Raw genomic sequence first — 7,500 nt, 5'->3', positions numbered from 1 at the left:
ATATGGATGCGAGGAATGGACTTTAGATAGAGTTGTACGGAGGAGGGTGGATGTGTTGGAAATGAGGTGGTTTGATCGACTGAGTAATGAAAGGGTAAGATAGATGTGTGGTAATATAAAGAGTGTGCTTGAAAGAGCAGAAGAGGGTGTGTTGAAATGGTCTGGACATATGGAGAGAATGAGTGAGGAAAGGTTAACAAAGAGGAATTATGTCAGAAGTGGAGGGAACAAGGAGAACGGGGAGACCAAATTGGAGGTGGAAGGACATGAGTAAAGAATATTTTGAGTGATTGGGGCCTAAACAAGCAGGAGGGTGAAAGGCGTGCACAGGACAGATTGAATTGGAACGTTTTGATAATATTGGGGTCGACGTGCTGTCAGTGAACTGAACCAGAGCATGTGAAGCGCCCGGGATAAACCATGGAAAGGTCTCGGGGCCTTGATGTGGATAGGGAGCTGTGGTGTCGGTGCATTACACATGACAGCTACAGAGTGAATGTGAGCTAATGTGGTTTTCTTGGTCTGTAACTGGCGTTACCTTACTGAAGTGGCAAAAGGTGATCAAGTATATGAGTGTGTATGTGTGTGTGTATTTCGGAGAGATTAAGCAAGAACACACTCACGCGTCGAGCTAGCTAGGCTTGTCAGAATTAGTCTTTCTAACACTAGACACGGTAGCCCGTCATTTGTACCTACATGGCGCGATACAGTGACACCAGTTTCCTGAAGACGGTATACTGGATGGCTGTAGTGACGGGTAATGGCATTAGGATCACAACTGACGATGTGTTGTCGCGGATGGAGAGGGATAGATATTCCCGAGAGGAGATTGTGGCCGGGTCGTGTTCGTGGGAGCGTCCCGCGTGGGCGGAGGAGGGCTGGTGGTTGGTACTGCTCTGGTGTGGGAAGCCGGTCTTGTGTCGGGGGCATGAGGAGGCGACGGCGCTTGCTGAGGGAGGAGGGGGGAGCATTGCTTCTCTGCGGAGGAGGAGGAGGAGGAGGGTGGGTGTGTGGAGCTTATATTGAGCCTGGGGGTTGGGGAGAAGAGGCTGCTGCGTACTTCAAGGAGGAGAGGCTACATTTGTAGGGCATGTTGGAGGGGGTAGTAGGTGGATCATCATCGGTAAGTAAGGAGAGAGGTGGTTCCTCTCTGAATTTGTAGATGAGGGAAGGCTGGTGAGGGGGTACAGGTGGGAGGCTCTACGTGGCAGGAGAGAGAGGATCGTTTTTTTAAGGTCAGGGGGGAGGAGGTTCTTGACTTGTGAGAAAGAGACTTTTTTTTTCTTGTGAAGGGCAAGAAGCACCTTTTTTTTCTGGGGCGAGAGAGAGAGAAGGCTCACGTGAGTGTCTTAGGAAATTTTCTGCCGTCTTCGTTGGAGCTTTACAAGAAGGATCAGTTGTGCATTATGTAATACCATTAGGAAACACACACACACACACACACACACACACACACACACACACACACACACACAGGAGGCAGGCGGTGTGCCGCCCCAGAGTGTGCAAGTCGTGTGTAGTATACGTAAGGCCTGGTATGGGATGACCCAGCAGGTAGCCCTGCCACTAGGGAAGGTGTTTAGACTTCGTATAGGTTTAGTTTATTATTCACGGTTGCTACAGCGGCCACACGGCTCCTACAGCGGCTACACGGCTCCTACAGCGACTACACTGCTCCTACCGCGGCCACACAACTCTTACAGCGGGCACACGGCTGCTACACTGGCTACACGGCTGCTACAGCGGCTACACAGCTCTTACAGTGGCTACACGGCTCCTACAGCGGTTACATGGCTCGCATGTGTCGGGCGTTGACGTAGCAGAACCCGGGCCATAAATACCCAGAAGCTTTGTGCCCGTAATGGAATAAATGGTACGCAGTGTGTGGCACCGACGGTAAGAGAATAACAGACCTCGGCTTCGCCACCGACACCATTCTTCTGTATTCACGAGTGTTGGGATATGTTTGATGGCTGGCTGCTGGCAGACGGTGGCACAAAGATGATGGTGGTGTAGAGGGGTGTGAGTGTTAAGGTATGGAGCTCAAATCCACCCTGTCAAGAGTTTATGAGGTGAGTACCAGTTTATGGTTACAGGGGGAGCTGGGGTATAAGGTGATCGTATCTCGCTGCTGTAAATTGCTTCTTTCCCTGAGGAACACGAAGTCAGGAGACACACAGCGATAACAGAACGTTGACCTAATGACCCGATATATTGAATGATTTAAGGTCCCTCTTCGTCAACACAAACTGGTAACGTTGTTGTGAACAACGGTCACATTGTTATGAATGATGGTAACGTTGCTGTGAGTAACATTCGTTAATAAGCTGTAGATACGAGAGCTTTCAGCGCGATGTTTATGTTTGCGTGTTTACGGGCGAGATATCTGATGAGAGTGTTGGCAGCACTGGGAGGACTAACCCCCTCCCCTCCTCCTCCTCCTCCTCCTCCCCTAACTTCCTTCTGATGGTGTCAGCACTTGCTGGTGACCCCTGGCATGTTGTTGATGGTGTCAGCACTTGCTGGGTGACCCCTGGCATGTTGTTGATGGTGTCAGCACTTGCTGGGTGACCCCTGGCATGTTGTTGATGGTGTCAGCACTTGCTGGGTGACCCCTGACGTGTTGGTGATGGTGTCAGCACTTGCTGGGTGACCCCTGGCATGTTGTTGATGGTGTCAGCACTTGCTGGGTGACCCCTGACGTGTTGGTGATGGTGTCAGCACTTGCTGGGTGACCCCTGACGTGTTGTTGATGGTGTCAGCACTTGCTGGGTGACCCCTGACGTGTTGTCGATGGTGTCAGCACTTGCTGGGTGACCCCTGACGTGTTGGTGATGGTGTCAGCACTTGCTGGGTGACCCCTGACATGCTGTTGATGGTGTCAGCACTTGCTGGGTGACCCCTGACGTGTTGTTGATGGTGTCAGCACTTGCTGGGTGACCCCTGGCATGTTGTTGATGGTGTCAGCACTTGCTGGGTGACCCCTGACATGTAGTTCACGGTGTCAGCACTTGCTGGGTGACCCCTGACGTGTTGTTGATGGTGTCAGCACTTGCTGGGTGACCCCTGACATGTTGGTGATGGTGTCAGCACTTGCTGGGTGACCCCTGACGTGTTGGTGATGGTGTCAGCACTTGCTGGGTGACCCCTGACATATTGTCGATGGTGTCAGCACTTGCTGGGTGACCCCTGACGTGTTGGTGATGGTGTCAGCACTTGCTGGGTGACCCCTGACATGTTGTTGATGGTGTCAGCATTTGCTGGGTGACCCCTGACATGTTGTTGATGGTGTCAGCACTTGCTGGGTGACCCCTGACATGTTGGTGATGGTGTCAGCATTTGCTGGGTGACCCCTGACATGTTGTTGATGGTGTCAGCATTTGCTGGGTGACCCCTGACATGTTGTTGATGGTGTCAGCACTTGCTGGGTGACCCCTGACATGTTGTTGATGGTGTCAGCACTTGCTGGGTGACCCCTGACATGTTGATGGTGTCAGCACTTGCTGGGTGACCCCTGACATGTTGTTGATGGTGTCAGCACTTGCTGGGTGACCCCTGACATGTTGTTGATGGTGTCAGCACTTGCTGGGTGACCCCTGACATGCTGTTGATGGTGTCAGCACATGCGGCGCAACCCTTAACTTCCTGCTGACCATGTCAGCACTTGCAGGATGACCCTAACCCCCCCCCCCCCCACACACACACACAAGGCAGTAAACCCTTCGATAGCTTGGCTCACAGCGTGACCACTAACCCTCAAATTTTCCCCTCCCTCCACCCACGCCCCCAACCACTCACCTCTGTACTACACTTCACACACACACACACACACACACACACACACACACACACACACGCGGAGTAAAAAGTTCGTGCATGTTCCCTTGGTGTCGTCACCGCCTCTATAGAACCCTGTGCTCTTCCGCCTCGCTCAGGAATCGTAGCTGTGTGTGTGTGTGTGTGTGTGTGTGTGTGTGTGTGCGTGGTGTTGGCGAGGACGAGGCGCTCACGGTGCGCCCCCCAGGGGGCTCGGGGAGTGGTCTGCCCGCTGGTTGGTTGGTGGTGAAGTGTTTAGATTTTGTCCCCAGCCTCGGCAGTGCCCGGGTTGGGATCCCTCCACGGTTGATTTCACTATTCCTTGCCACTGTAGTTGGTTGACTGTAGTATTGTTGCTTGACTACAGTTAGTGTATTAAGGTTAGTGTATTAGTTAGTTAACCCCAGAGTGCATGATTTGTGCACGGGTCTAGTAAGCATATGCCATGCACGTGCTGGACGAGAGAACACATTAGCTCACTTCTGTATCCGACTGTTTACACAAACACGTACATGTACGTGTGTGGGTGGGTGGGTGGGTGTCTGTGTGTATGATTACCATTTGTGTGGTTCTGGGAGAGAGTTTTACTCTCGTGATGTTCCTTCTTTTAACCTTGTGCATATGTACTCTCTTTAGTGTACACACACACACACACACACACACACACACACACACACACACACACACACACACACACACACACACACACCCTATCCTGTGTATGCGTGTGTATGTTCGTGTTCATTGTTTATGCTCAGGTTACTACCATCAAGTAACGTGTCTCCCGGAAGGAATGACAGATCGTCGAAGCTGCCTGATTGCTTATACGTGGAGAGGGAAGTGTGTGGGGCCCTCCACCTCCCATCCATGATTCTGAGTGTCACATTTTCCCTCAACCTTCCCAGTGGCAGTCAGTCTGGGTGTCCTTCCTCATTGGCTTAGCTTGGTCCACGAGGCCACACACCACCTCAGTGGCTGAAGACATGGTTCCTCAACCTCACCCTCAGGTGGTACACACTAACCCTCACCCCTTACTTGCTGGTGTGCTCCTCTCAGCCTGGACTCATCCACTGCTGGAGAGCGGAACGCAGTCCTGTGTCACTCTCCTCATGACCTGTTGCTGGAAATTTGTGTACAATAGGTACGATGTCTCCCCGTGTTCCTTACTTCATTGTGGGCAGATTGAAGGCCTTCGTCCTTTTCCTTTGTAGTTCCTCAATCACTCGAGGTGATGTATGTGATTTAGGGTCATTGCTTCGTCTTCCCATATACCGACAAAGCAATGTTTATGACAGTGTGGTCCTATAAGTCGGGGGTTATACGGAAACAAGAAGTAAGTGTACAGTTCTGGTTCCAGTCCTTGTCCTGACCTACTCACCTCACCCTCCTCGCTCTCCTCCCTCCCCACGTCCCCCAACCCCCGGCCCTCAGTGACTCTTCCCCCCCTAACTGCGTCTCAGGATGACCTGTCCTTAGCGTGGGATCAAACCCAAACCCTGTTATCAGGTGTACAGCACGTATGACGGCTGATGTATGCCGAGTCGATGCCCCCCAAAATGAGGACAGAATAACTTAGTGGTTTGATCGGATTGATGCTCTGTCAAAGCAGAAAAAATACATGTATAAAAATGATATTCATCCTGTGAATTGATTAAGACATTTACAGACGGACCTAAAAAGATGCGATGAAGTTGCAAACTGTGTCATAGATGGTGAAGGTTCTCATACACCGACACTACTTTGAGATCCGTGCATATTTACCTCAGAACTGTGTGGTAGTCAGTCTGCATACACAGCAAATCATCAATCTCCTTAAAATCAAAAGGTTTACGGGCTAACTCGATTCCCAGGATGCATTCCAAGCCATATCATACTATGCTCCTGTGCATCCCATAGTTCGAAAAGTCAAGAGACAGCATTGTAAGAATCCTCTCTATGAATAGGATGTGTTCGGTTTCTGCTGGCGTCCTGACAGATCAGCAGACGCTGAGCTTAATGCAGGTATTATATATGTGAGTTATACCAAGCAGTGATATGTTAAGCAGGAGAGAGAATAGTAGTGTTTGATGTAAAGGTCACAACCAGATGAGACTTGGAGGCCATAAGACCAGAACTACAGAGGATAAAGAGAGGTGTTGAAGTATGGCGTTCGCTTCCTCAATAGGAAACGCCAGTTCGAGACTAATTCTTTCTCGACTGAGGATTGGTGACTGTGTGTTGACCCCTCCTGGGTCACTTCATGGGGAGGAACCTGCCCCAGTATGTGACACCTGCAGCTGTAATACTCCCCTGGACACATGTGCTCACCATATGCCAGTAATATACGAGTCTGAGAGTCCAGTACGAATCACATGGTACCATGATAACATTGTATGGAATAACGGGTCAGTAGTGGAGTAACTGTCGACATTAATGATAAAGTAAACAAATTGATGATGTTTTTAAGTCAAAATTTATGATTTTATATAATTAGCTTTATAATTTTAGGTATACTGTATATGACAGCAAGCCAAAGTGTATGATTTTATATGATTAACTTTAAGATTGTAGATATACTTTATATTACAGGAAGGCAAAATGTATAATGCAGAGTAAATAGGTTTAAGTTTTCAGTTGTACATTCTGAAAAGCGCTGAAGAACTGCTAGTTTGTAGCGCTTTACAAATTCCACGAAATTAATCGAGTGAATTTTGCCACCAGATGGTTGAACTAGTGTTGTCTGGTTCCCAAGGACATTGACACACTGTACCTACCTACCCATCACGTCACTGTCGTGTGTGTGTGTGTGTGTGTGTGTGTGTGTGTGTGTGTGTGTGCTTTTAGTGGTTGTGTCGTGCGTGTGTGTGTGTGTGTGTGTGTGTGTGTGTGCTTTTAGTGGTTGTGTCGTGTATGTGTGTGTGTGTTTGTGTGTGTGTGTGTGTGTGTGCTTTTAGTGGCTGTGTCGTGTGTGTGTGTGTGCTTTTAGTGGTCGTGTCGTGTGTGTGTGTGTGTGTGTGTATGTGTGTGTGTGTGTGTGTGTGTGCTTTTAGTGGTTGTGTCGTGTGTGTGTGTGTGCTTTTAGTGGTCGTGTCGTGTGTGTGTGTGTGTGTGTGTGTGTGTGTGTGCTTTTAGTGGTCGTGTCGTGTGTGTATGTGTATGTGTATGTGTATGTTTTTTTTTTTTTTTTTTTTTTTTTTCCAAAAGAAGGAACAGAGAATTGGGCCAGGTGAGGGTATTCCCTCAAAGGCCCAGTCCTCTGTTCTTAACGCTACCTCGCTAATGCGGGAAATGGCGAATAGTTTGAAAGAAAGAAAAGATTTTTTATTTCTATTATACTTTGTCGCTGTCTCCCGCGTTTGCGAGGTAGCGCAAGGAAACAGACGAAAGAAATGGCCCCCCCCCCATACACATGTATATACATACGTCCACACACGCAAATATACATAGCTACACAGCTTTCCATGGTTTACCCCAGACGCTTCACATGCCTTGATTCAATCCACTGACAGCACGTCAACCCCGGTATACCACATCGCTCCAATTCACTCTATTCCTTGCCCTCCTTTCACCCTCCTGCATATTCAGGCCCCGATCACACAAAATCTTTTTCACTCCATCTTTCCACCTCCAATTTGGTCTCCCTCTTCTCCTCGTTCCCTCCACCTCCGACACATATATCCCCTTGGTCAATCTTTCCTCACTCAT

The 7,500-nt window shown here is 49.3% G+C and overlaps 1 protein-coding gene across 7 annotated transcripts in view; it reads left to right on the top strand.

Annotated features, from left to right (window-relative positions):
* Positions 1 to 7,500, top strand: part of Dus4 (Dihydrouridine synthase 4) — a 333,705-nt gene that overhangs the window by 242,257 nt on the left and 83,948 nt on the right. The window contains exon 1 of one of the 7 annotated variants that reach the window (XM_071663323.1): positions 4,065 to 4,196. The exons of the other annotated variants lie outside the window; for them this stretch is intronic. The gene's annotated coding sequence lies outside the window, so the exon portion shown is untranslated. Of the gene's footprint in view, positions 1 to 4,064; positions 4,197 to 7,500 lie in introns of those variants that run through there. 7 annotated transcript variants of the gene reach the window in all.

The sequence above is a fragment of the Panulirus ornatus genome, chromosome 7 (assembly GCF_036320965.1).
Source record: "Panulirus ornatus isolate Po-2019 chromosome 7, ASM3632096v1, whole genome shotgun sequence".
In the NCBI taxonomy this organism is placed as follows: domain Eukaryota; kingdom Metazoa; phylum Arthropoda; class Malacostraca; order Decapoda; family Palinuridae; genus Panulirus; species Panulirus ornatus.
Note: the sequence above shows the minus strand (reverse complement) of the source record. Positions and strands in the feature narration are given on the sequence as shown.